Genomic DNA, 12,783 nt, shown 5'->3' with positions numbered 1-12,783 from the left:
TAACTCACAAACAATTTGGGCTTGTTTAGCTTGCCCTGCAATTATTTTTGTCAATGCCTCAACCTGAGCTGTTAACTTTGTGATGGCATCAACTTCTAACACACCAGCTACCTTCTTAGATTGACTCCTTTCAGTTGGCCACTGCTGATTGTTTAGAGCCATCTCCTCCAATAGATCATACGCCTCATTAGCACTCTTTCTCATAAAAGCTCCGCCCGCTGCTGCATCTATTAGAGTTCTAGTATTACCAACCAGCCCGTTGTAGAAGTTGTGAACCAGCATCCACTTCTCTATACCATGATGAGGACACCTCCTGATCAGATCTTTAAACCTCTCCCAAGCCTCATGGAGAGATTCATTATCTTGTTGGCAGAAATTATTGATTTCTCCTCTCAGCTTTGCAGACTTGGCTGGAGGAAAGAACTTTGACAAGAATTTTGTTGCCAGATCATTCCAGGTGGCAATAGAATTAGGTGGCAAGGAATTCAACCAACTCTTGGCTCGTTCTCTGAGCGAGAATGGAAACAATCTCAGTCGAATGGCATCATCGCTAACTCCATTAACCTTAAAAGTTTCACAAAGTTCCATGAAGTTAGAGAGATGCAGATTAGGATCTTCAGAAGGGAGGCCACCAAACTGAACTGAAGACTGCACCATTTGAAGGATGGCAGGCTTAATCTCGAAGTTGTTTGCATCCACTGCCGGTGGCCTGATACATGACTGCACTCCCGTCAGAGTAGGGAGAATGTAATCTCTCAAGCTACGGCCATTAGCTTGATCTTCCACGGCACCTCCATTATTACCGTTATTACCCCCATTGTTTCCAGCATTATTGTTCACATTGGCAGCCATGATTTCTGATGTTTCAGCAGTTGCTGAAACTCTTTCTTGCCTCTTGTTCTTTCGATTCCTCCTGCAAGTTTTCTCGATTTCAGGATCAACTGGTAATATGACTGTTTGTCCTTGACGGCGCATGCACTTAGGATTCCTGAAATAGATCAAGAAAATATTGCAAGAAAAAGGTTAGAAAAATCAGCAAGAGAAAATATACCAAAGTAGAAGTTAGTATAATTTTATGTAATATTAATCTTTAACAATTCCCCGGCAACGGCGCCAAAAACTTGTTGCTATATTTTATAAACGCTACGCAAGTATACGCAATCAAGTAGTAAATCTCACACAGGTGAGGTCGATCCCATAGGGAATTGGATTAAATACCACTAAATTATACTTATGATTCTATTCGGCAAATCAAAAGCAATTATGATTTAAAAACAGTAAAATATGAAAGAAATTCAGAAAACTTAATGACACAATTGAAAGTTGAGCAAGATGAGATAATAGGGAGGAGAATCCTGTTGTTGTTTACCCAAATCGTTAATGCTTAATTACTATCCTATTCTTGGAGTGAATGACAGATTATGAAATAACCTAGCTCCTTTCAGATCTTCTAGATTCTAAATCACATGTTATCTAATTAATTCCTTAATTAAACTAACATGAAATCAGCATTAAGTAATAATCTACTTGTCACATAAGTCATGCAAATACTTTCGTTTCACATAGAACATCGATTATCTTAATTTTAGCATTCTCAATTCTCACTTTTCAGATTTCGAATTGAGATCATAGAGCATGGACAAGGTGATCAATCTTAAACATGAAATTAAGAACAAATTAAGATAATTTCACACACAAGAATTGAGGAATGGTAATTAAACATTAACTAGGAAAAACATTAAACAACAATCATCATCCTCCCTAAATGGGAAATTTAGTTCAGAAACAAATCCATAACCATTCCTATAGCAATATTCAACATAAAGAAATTAAAGAGGAATAAAGAAAAGAACTGTTGGTGGATGAATTTTGGATCTTCACTTCAATCTCTGTGCTCTTCCTGCCGCTCTCAGCTGTATTTTAGGGTTTCTGATCGCTCTCCCAGACTTCCATTCGCAGTTTTCTATTTATAACTAAAATTTAGGGTTCGATGGACGAAAATGCCCCTGGTCCGTACGGGATCTCGCCGCGGCTAAGCTTCCTCTCGCCGCGGCGAGATAATTGCAAATTAGGGGTCTCTCTGTAACTCTTAAATGGCCGCGGCGAGACTCTTCATCGCCGCGGCGACTGTGCCTTTGAAACCCTTCGAGATCTAGCCGTGGCCAAGTTGTGTTTAGCCGCGGCCAGATATGCACAATTACTCAGAAATTGTGTTTTCTTCGGCTCAGCACGTCTTTTATCGAATTTCTGCACCCGAGACCTCTTTTATTCCAAAGAACCTGAAAACATAGAAAACAAGCGTAATTCCGTCCCAACACAGCTAAAAACGCACATAAATTAGATCCAAAACATAGGCTAAAAATAGCCTAACAATACAACCAGCTTTTGGCTTTATCCTTGAGTGAGAAAGGAAAGAACTTCAATCTCACCAAGTTAATGATGTCAGCTTGGTTGTTGAATGTGGCCACCACCTCTTCGAAGGCCTGAATATCCACATATGGACTCTCATTTTCCATACCATGAAAGGTTGGTAAAAGTTGAATCATGCCAGGTTTGAAATCGAAGTTGGGCATATTCATGGGATACATTATGCATGAAGGTGTGGCCGTACGCGTAGGATGTAGATAATCCTGTAGCGTTCTTGGTTGGATTTCCTGTTGTTGAGCCATCATTGGCAGTGCAGGAAGTATGGGTGATGGTGGTGAATGAGAACAAGTGGAAGAAGACGATTTAGGAGAGTTTTCTAAAATTTCAATTTGTTGTTTTACAAATCTCCCTAATTTGTCTCTATTTCGTGACATTCACTTTTTTATTTTTTATTTTTTTGTATTTTCACTTGTTAAATAATGTAAATTACAACTATGTAATAATGCAAGGATATTCACACAAGATATTCCCAGGCCGATTGTGAAGGTTGCCAAGGTACCGCTTTATCCCACACTTTTACTAGAACTCCCCGGGATGTCTAGAAAGTGTAGAGGGTACTCTACCACAAACCTTTAAAGCCAATATTTTTTAGACAGAATAATCTCAGTTTGTACCACTTTTATCATTACACAATTGGATTTACACTAAAAAATTTATGAAAATATTTTGTGCACAATTTTTTTTTTTAGCCTAAAGGAGAAAAATGTAAAACTAACCTAAAATAAATAAAATAAAATAAATGGCTAATCCTAAAGGGAAAAAAAAAGTATACAAAATAAAAGAATGTAAAAAAAAAAAACTAACACCCTAATATAGTAGTAAAATAATAAATACAACTAACAACAAAAAAAATAATAAATAAACTACTTGCTTATTTTTTTTTTTTACTAAAAGAGTACAGAATAATAATAATAATAATATATAATGATTTTTTTTTTGAATCTATATATAACTTAAAAAAAAAACTAAATTATATTATGTTAACTAAAATTTTTTTTTTATGTAAACAAATAAAGAGAGACAAAAAAAAAAATAAAATAAAAAAAAACTACTATACTAACCTCTTGTAGCGCAGAAACTTCCCCAGCAACAGTGCCAAAAATTGATGTCGCCCAATTAGTTACACTGCGGTCGCGGTAGTAAACGGCCTATATGTCGTATCTAGAGGGAGGAAAAATACACTCAAAAGGACAGTTAGTAATTTTACGAGAATAAAATAAGAACCTTGAATGTTATGTGAGAATATTGAGAAAATGATTTTCAAAAATTAAACAAGTAATTAAAATGAGAAGTGATCAGAAAATGATTATGGAAGACACAAGCTTTTTACATGCAATTATATTTTCCTAATAAAATTGATTCTTTAACCTCAACTATAATTCTAAACTATTAATTATAGTTGGAAAATGTGTATAATTAAGCCCACTAGAAAAATATGTTCTCTAATTAAATTAATACTACTTCTAAAAATACTATCATATTATATAATTTAAATCGACAAAATACCACCGGCAGAATGCAGTAAAAATCATATAATATAATAAACACCCTAATAATTAATAGTCTAACTTACATAAGAAAAACATGACTAAACTTATATAAAAGGTACTATTAAATTTAAAGTGCAATTTAGAAGAAGAGAAATTTAATATAATAAATATGGAAATGAAGAACAAAGAGAATCAATATATTAGAAAAATAAAAATTACATGAACTTACACTTGAGTCTTGCCAAAGAAATTAGCCTAGAAAAGGCATTGTCTTTACACCAAAATTAATAAAGTAAAATAAAGAAGAAGGAAAGAAAAAGATAAAATTTTGGTATAATAACACTACTAAAATCTGATCTTTTTTCACTCTCTTTAATGGTCTATTTATAGGGCTAAATTTGTTCACATATGGTATTTTTCGTGTGCCACTTAGTGGAGAAAGTGACACAAAATTTTGAGGTAAAATTGACCATTTTCTTTTTGCATTAGGTGGAATGGGAGAGTGGGGAACCAACTGGCCACGTGGCGGACTGAGAGTGGCTCCCATGCTTGCGGCGTGGTCCTGTTCGTGAGATGCTAGTGGAATGAATTGGTGGCTGGAGGAAATGGTTTTGTGGGCTTCTTTGATTAATTGAAAAGAGGTACAAAAGCCCACTTTTGTCTTCACACCCTGAAATAAAAAGGTAATGTATTCAAAATGATACATATGAACTCAATACTTGGACTCCTACATGAGCTTTTTAACATTTTACTTGAATTTGAAAAATAACAAAAAATTAAAGTAAATTAAATATTTCCAATAAATATAAATTTATCATTAAAATTAAGAAATATTTAATTTATATTAATTAAATAAATAAAGGTTTAAAATGTACCAATTTGAGCCTTAATCACATACTAACTTTTATTATTTTTTTACAAAAATATTATCAGGCGGTATTTTTTACTTTTTTATTGTATTTTTTTATAAGTTCCATACTGCAGTATATTGTGTTAAGTTTTCACTGGTGTTTTGTAGGTGTTCTACTGTTGTTTTGAGTTGTTATGCTTTGTGTTTTACTGGTGTTTTATAAAAACACAATATTTTTAAAAAGATTTCCGTGTGACAGTATTTTTGTAAAAGTTAACTCAAATTCCAGTATTTTTGTAAGTTTCCCTTTATATATAGGTTCTCTCTAGGTTAGGGTTTAGAATAGATGGGCTTTAGAAAAAAATAATGAACCTTAAACCCAAACCCAAGGCCGAAATTCACTAAAGCTCGATGGGTTTAATTTTTTTCCATTTAATTTCATTTAGTGAAACTATCTTCTCTTTTTCAAAAATACTATTTATCTAATTATTTATTTAAATATTAATTTTATCTTTTTAATAACTATACATAATTTTTTTTAAAAAAAAATTATAATTTAAATATATTTATTAATTAGACCAACAAAATTTCGTAATTAACAAATAAACCCTTACTACTTTTTTTTTCTCAAATTAGCCCAACTTTACCAAAAATTCTTAAATAAGTCATAATCTACTTTAGAATTTTAGTTGATTTATTAAATCAAGTATTTGAGTCTCCACAATAATATATATTATCTCAGATAATATGGGAACCATGGATTTATGTAACCAAGCTACTAATAAGTAGATGTAAAATTTAACAAGTAAATTTCCTAACTTATTAATTCCTCCCTACGCCACTATATTACACTCTTGATTACATAGAACACTCTACATACCAAATATAGATACATTATAATTATTTATTATTTCAATCTAACTAGTCAAGGATCCTCTATAAAAATTTACATTGAATAGGGACAAAATTACTGCTTTACCCTTTAATGTATTTTATCCTTAAAACACTTAGCTCTTTGTAAATAATATTTCGATAAACTATATAAATATTGAAATGAGTACTCCACTATTTAACTTATTTTTCCAAGCTTTAAGGAAACTATCGTTTAACTTATAAATATTTATAGAAGTAAATTTCATATCTATGATTAACGCTCTCACTCAATTGCACTATTAAGCTTCCAACATGTAAGTATGAGCTAGTCTTTTGTGTTGGGTTTTGTGCCCTAAATAAAATTCTAGTTCAATGTAATCTTTTCTATTCAATTATCAATTAAAGAAATATTTTTATTTTCATTACTTATTTAATGTGTTATTTGATTCATGTGATCATTTATTTATTTATTTGATTTATAAATTCATCTAAATCCTTATCACATTGATATTCTTGTTAATTGTGTTGTCAACAAAGTAAAAAGTAACCAAGATTGTGTGATTAAATGTATTCTTATGATTTATCTGTACATAGGGTTTAATTGATAGGATAATCTACAATGTAGTTTACTAGCATCTTGGATAATTATTATGTCCTTTCTAGTCAATTGGTTAAAGTAAGCTTGGATTGGATGTATGGAGTATGCATCAGAAGGGACCGATATTGTAAAGACCGCTTAGCTTAAATTTGGAAATTAGCAGATAATTAGGGTTTACTTATGAAAATTATTTATTAATATTAAATTAATTATTTATGATGATTTATTTGAATTCAGAATGCATTTTATCTGTCATATATAGAAATTTCATAATTTTACATGTTCAGTGCTCGGCAACATTGGAACGTGGTGTATGGCTTAGTAGAATCACATCTTAGTATTTTGGCGAGTATGTATCGATTTCACCGACCTCAACAAGGCGTGCCCCAAAGACTGTTTTCCACTTCCAAGAATAGATCAGCTCGTGGATGCAATAGCCGGGCATGAGATCCTAAGCTTTATGGATGCCTATTCGGTGTATAATCAAATGAAAATGCATCCACTAGACCAAGAGCATACAAGTTTTCGAACAGATATGGGTCCATACTATTATAAGGTCATGTCGTTTGGTCTAAAGAACGCTGGAGCTACCTACCAAAGATTGGTAAACAAAATGTTCAAAGATCAGATCGAACAAAATATGGAGGTATACGTTGATGACATGCTCGTCAAATCCAGGAAGGCTGGGGGGCATATAGATGACCTGGACGAATGCTTCAAAGTCCTCAGAAAATACAACATGAAACTCAATCCCTTAAAGTGCTCCTTTGGAGTCAGCTCGGGTAAGTTCTTGGTTTTATTGTCAATGCTTGAGGTATCGAAGCCAATCCAGAGAAAATTGAAGCCTCCTGGATATGAAATTGCCTACAAAAACTAAATAAGTTCAAAGCTTTGTTGGGCTTTGTGCCCTAAATAAAACTCCATTTCAATGTAATCTTTATCATTTAATTATCAATAAAAAGACAGAAGTATTTTCATCACTTATTTAGTGTGTCATTTGGTTCATGTTATAATTTATAGGTTTATTTGATTTATAAATTCTTCCAGACTCTTATCACATTGATATTCTTGTTTATTATGTCGTCAGCACAGTAGAAAGTTATCAAGATTGTGTGATTAATTATATATTCCTAGATTTATCAGTACACAGGGTTTAACAGATATAATAATCTACAACATAGTTTACTTGCACCTTGGATAAGTGTTATGTCCTTTCCAGGCCATTGGTTAAAGTAAAGCTTGGGTTGGATGCATGGAGTATGCATTGGAAGGGATCGATATTGAACTTGGACTAGATATGATAAATTTACCTTATTATCTATTCAATTCAATATCACCTAGTTGTCCTGGATCAAATGATCTTAATCCTGACATGGTTAGGTTTGATCTCAAGAGTATTATTCATGTTCTTTGATTTGTTCGTTAGGCCTACTTTTTGGTCAGGGTGGTACGTACATTTTGGGGACATGGTAGTGCAATTGAGTGGGAGCGCTAATCATAGATATGGAATCTATAGCTTCTATCTGGACATAGAAGTTAAATGATGATTTCCTTCGAGCTTGGCTAAATAGAGATAAATAGTTGAGTACTCATTTTAGTGATTATGTTAGTTCACTGAAATATCATTTATAGGTGGCTAAGTGTTTGAAGGATAAAATCATCTATAGAGGATCATTGATTATTGGGATTATAACAATGGATAACTAATAGCGTATCTATATCGTGGAACATATACAGTGTTCTATATAACTGAGAGTGCAATTCCAAGTTCTATGGTGGATGCAATGAGGAATTAATAAGTTAGTGAATTTACTTGGTAAATTCTAGATCTGCTTATTGGAAGCTCGGATATATAGGCCCATGGTCCCCATACTAGTTGAGATAATACTACTTGTAAGACTCAGTTAATTGATTTTAATTAATCAATTATAATTCTAAAATTAGACTATGTCTTGTTTATGAATTTTCACTAAGCTAGGGTTTAATTGTGAAGAAAAGAGATTCTAGGGTTTATTTGTTAATTAAGAGACTTTGTTAAGTCTAATTGATGAATATATTAAATGGCAATATTATTTAATAATTAATTTTAATTATTAAATAATTAGATTTGGCATTTAACTGGTTAAATTGAAAAAATGGCATTTTTGAGAAAATAAAATGAAAAATTAGAAAAATGGAAAAATTGCAAAGCGGGGCCCACTATCCATGGCCGGCCACTTGGGAAGCAATTTGCCACTTTATTTTTTCATTATTTTAATGCCAAATAAATCTAACCTAAACCTTAGTCGTTTCCTATAAATAGGTAGTGATGGCTTCAAAGGAAAAAGATGATGCAACTCATTCCTTCAGTAAAATTTTGAGCCACCTTCACTCTCCCTATTCGAAACCTTCTCTCTCTTTCTCTCTTCAAAACTAAAGCCCTATAGTGAAAAGAGTGAGTGCCCACACACATCAAGTGGTACTCAATCATAGTGTGTAAGGCTGTGAAGAATCCCGTTTCAAGAGAAGGAGATTCAGACTCAGATCTTGGTGATACTTTGCTACAGAAAGGATACAAGGGTTAGAGATCTGAGTGGAAGGAGACATTATATTCTGCTGCAACCATTGTAAGATTTCTGAAACTTTATATGTTTTTATTTCATATCGTTTTAGAAGTTCATGTTTAGGATGTTAAAAACATACTTGTTAGTAAATCTAGATCCTGATAAAATAATTCCAACAAGCTTAACTGGTCGGATAGTCGCACTTAGTAGGTTTGTTTCAAAGTCAATAGACAAGTGTGTTCCTTTCTTCAATATCCTTCGAGGAAATAAGAAATTTGAATGGACAGAGGAATGCGAGAATGCCTTTCAAGAGTTAAAAAGACAACTTGCAAAACCTCATGTACTCTCAAAACCTCTTAACATAGAAGAATTAGGAATATACCTAGTTGTTACAGAGCATGTTGTAAGTGTCGTGTTAATCAGAGAAGAAGACAACATCCAGCATCCGATCTATTACATCAGCAAAAGACTGGTTGAGGCTGATGGACGATATCCACTGATAGAAAAGCTTACTTACTGCCTAATCTTAGCAACAAGGAAGTTAAGGCCTTACTTTCAAGCTCATCTTGTTCGGGTATACACTGACCAACCATTACGCCAAATATTACAAAACCATGATGCTTCAAGGTGGTTACTCAAATGAGCAGTGGAATTAGGTCAATACGAGATAATCTTTCAACCCCAAACAGCAATCAAAGGACAGGCTTTAGCGGACTTCGTAGTTGAGTGCACAGGCAAAGAAGAAAGCATTTCAAAGCGCAACCCAGAGCCAGTACAAGATCCTCAGCCAAGCAACAAGAAGACAAACCAACCTGGAAATTACACGTCGGTGGGTTGGCTACAGATCAACTTTCCAGTCCAGGGATTGCCCTTGTCACGCCTGGGGGGAAACACCTGCACAGGGCGGTCGAATTTGGATTCAGACCCTCCAATAATGAAGCAGAGTATGAAGCCCTCATGGCGGTCTAAAACTTGCTTGAGAGTTACATGCTAAACACATCGAGATCTGTAGTGACTCACAGTTGGTAGTAAATCACGTGTTTGGAGAGTATGAGGCGTAGGGGGAAAATGATAGGCTATTTAAGCAAAATACATGATCTTCTTGCACAATTCAAGAGCAACGTTTTCAAGAAAATTCCATGAGAAGAAAATACAACTGCTGATGCCTTAGCTCGACTTGCAAGCAACAATATAGCTGATAAGGCTAATCTAATCCCAATTCAATTCCTTGAAGAACCCAGCATTACCTGTACAGAAGAAATTTAAATGATTGACGCATCTTCAAACTGGATGACACCAATAGCAGCCTACCTCAATACTAGGAAACTTCCAAATAACAGAAATGAAGCTCCGAAAATGAGGAGAAATGCTACACGGTATATCATCGTAGAAGGAGTGATTAATGCTCAAATTTATACAATTTAAGGTTTTAATTTTGTACATAAAGTTAATTTAAGTTAAATATTTTCATAATTTTATTTGTAAAATTAATTAAGTTGAAAATATTTAATTTCGTGTTATTTTTAAAATTTGAGTAAATTGTGTAATTGAAAAGGCCCAATTGATTCATTCATTACATTTCACCTGACACTTATTTCCACTTCCATACGAAATTGGAGCCATTTTCTCCATTATTCATTGGACGAAAAATATCAATTTTGAGAGCAAAATTGACTCTACAAATAGGACCCTAAAATGAGTGTTGAGCATCAGATTTTTACTTAGAGTTATTGCACCGAAATTTTATCTTTTTCTTTCTTTTTTCTTTATTTTACTTTATTAATTTTGGTGTAAAGACAATGCCTTTTCTAGGCTAATTTCTTTGGCAAGACTGTTCATGCAATTTTTATTTTTCTAATATATTGATTCTCTTTGTTCTTCATTTTCACATTTGTTATATTAAATTTATCTTCTTCTAATTTACACTTTAAATTTAATAGTACATTTTATATAAGTTCAGTCATGCTTTTCTTATGTAAGTTAGGCTATTAGTTATTAGAGTGTTTATTATATTATATGATTTTTACTGCATTTTGCCGGTGTTATTTTGTCGATTTAAATTATATAATATGATAGTATTTTTAGAAGTAGTATTAATTTAATTAGAGAACATATTTTTCTAGTGAGCTTAATTATACAGATTTTCCAACTATAATTAGTGGTGTAGAATTATAGTTGAGTTTAAAGAATTAATTTTAGTAGGGAAATATAATTGCATGTACGAAGCTTGTGTCTTCCATAATCATTTTCTGATTACTTCTCATTTTAATTACTTCTTTAATTTTCAAAAATTATTTTTTTTAATATTCTCATCACATTCAAGGTTCTTATTTTATTCTCGTAAAATTACTAATTGTCCTTTTGAGTGTATTTTCCCTCCCTGTGGATACGACATATAGCCCGTTTACTACCGCGATCGCACTGTAACTAATTGGGCGGCATCAAGGAGTTATGTATAGAAGGGGGTTCTTCATGACACTACTTAGATGTGTCACAAAAGAAGAAGCTGCACGACTTTTTTTTGAAGTACATGATGGATTCTATGGCAACTACGCAGCCGGGCAAAGCCTATCAAAGAAAATACTAAGGTAAGGATATTTCTGGCCGACTATGATTAAAGATTCAAAAGCCTATGTTAAGAAATGTGATATATGCCAAAGATTTTCAAAGATACCCCATGCACCACCCAACGAACTAACTCAGATGCAAAGTCCTTGGCCTTTTTCTATTTGGGAAATTGATCTAATTAGACAATTGCCTAAAGGTAAAGGGAGAGTACAATATGCAGTGGTTGCAATAGATTATTTCACTAAATGGACTGAATTCGAGCCATTGGCAAAAATTACATCCAAGAAAGTGCTAGACTTCATGGTGAAAAACATAATATGTCGGTTCAGGCTCCCGTACAAGATAGTCTTAGACAATGGCACACAGTTTGACAGAAAATTATTCACCGATTTCTGTGCAAATAATTGAATCGTAAATTTTTTTTTCTGCAGTAGCACACCCTCAAGCAAATGGTCAAGTCGAAGCAGTTAATAAGACACTTAAAGATACTTTGAAGAAACGACGTGAAGATGCTAAGAGGAACTGGCTGGAAGAACTTCTAGAAGTACTATGGTCATACCGCAAAACTGAAAAAACAGCAACTAGACAGACCCTATTCGCTATGGCCTATGGTTATCAAGCTATGCTACCCGTAGAATTAGAACCCCCATCCCACAGAAGATTGACCTACGATCAAGAGGCTAACCATGCCCTCCTAGCGGAATCACTTGATGAAATTGAAGAAAGACGAGCTGCATCAAACCTAAAGTTGGTGGCCCACCAACAAAAGGTGGCTCAGTATTTCAATAAGTAAGTAAAGGCACAAAATTTTTTTGTTGGAGATATGGTCCTTAGAAGAGTATTTTTGAACACCAAAAACAGCACGGTACGTGTGCTCGGACCAAACTGGGAAGGACCATATCAAGTGGTTGAAATTCTAGAATCAGGAGCATACAAACTGGGACGGTATGATGAAAACATGAAACTCGTTCTAGTACCAAGGTATTGAAATGGGGAACATTTGAGAAAATACTACCAGTAACAGTACCAGGTCAGATGACCATTCTAAGTACAAAATCTAAGAACATTTACCCTTAAGTAAATGGCCTTCTGGGCGGACCACGGCCAAAGGTTCGGGTGAAATGACAAAGTACTCAGGTCGGATGACCACCTCTCAAAATACAATTTATTTTTAATGCAATTTGTTTTGTTTAAATTCAGCTAAAGATCGGTTTAGATATAACAGCTTTTATGTAAGTTGCTACGGTAGCAAAAATATTCCCACCAATGAATGAATAAATATGTCTATTTAAATTCAGATTGTGTCAATTCTATTAGCAAGTTATAAATTTACCATTAAATGCGTACAAAAGTTTGCTCGAATTCAAGGAACCAAATAAACAAAAACCATACTTGTGAAACGCAAGTGACCAAGAGTCAAAAGTCTGCTAGGTC

The 12,783-nt window shown here is 33.5% G+C and overlaps 1 non-coding gene across 1 annotated transcript; it reads left to right on the top strand.

Annotated features, from left to right (window-relative positions):
• The first annotated feature begins 292 nt into the window (after positions 1–292).
• On the top strand, positions 293–399 carry LOC115715367 (small nucleolar RNA R71). The gene has a single exon (XR_004011242.2). It is a non-coding gene; the product is annotated as a small nucleolar RNA R71 (small nucleolar RNA).
• The last annotated feature ends 12,384 nt before the right edge of the window (positions 400–12,783 follow it).

This window comes from Cannabis sativa, chromosome 4 (genome assembly GCF_029168945.1).
Source record: "Cannabis sativa cultivar Pink pepper isolate KNU-18-1 chromosome 4, ASM2916894v1, whole genome shotgun sequence".
Taxonomy (NCBI): Eukaryota; Viridiplantae; Streptophyta; class Magnoliopsida; order Rosales; family Cannabaceae; genus Cannabis; species Cannabis sativa.
The sequence above is the reverse complement of the archived record's forward strand: the minus strand, read 5'-3'. Positions and strand labels throughout refer to the sequence as shown.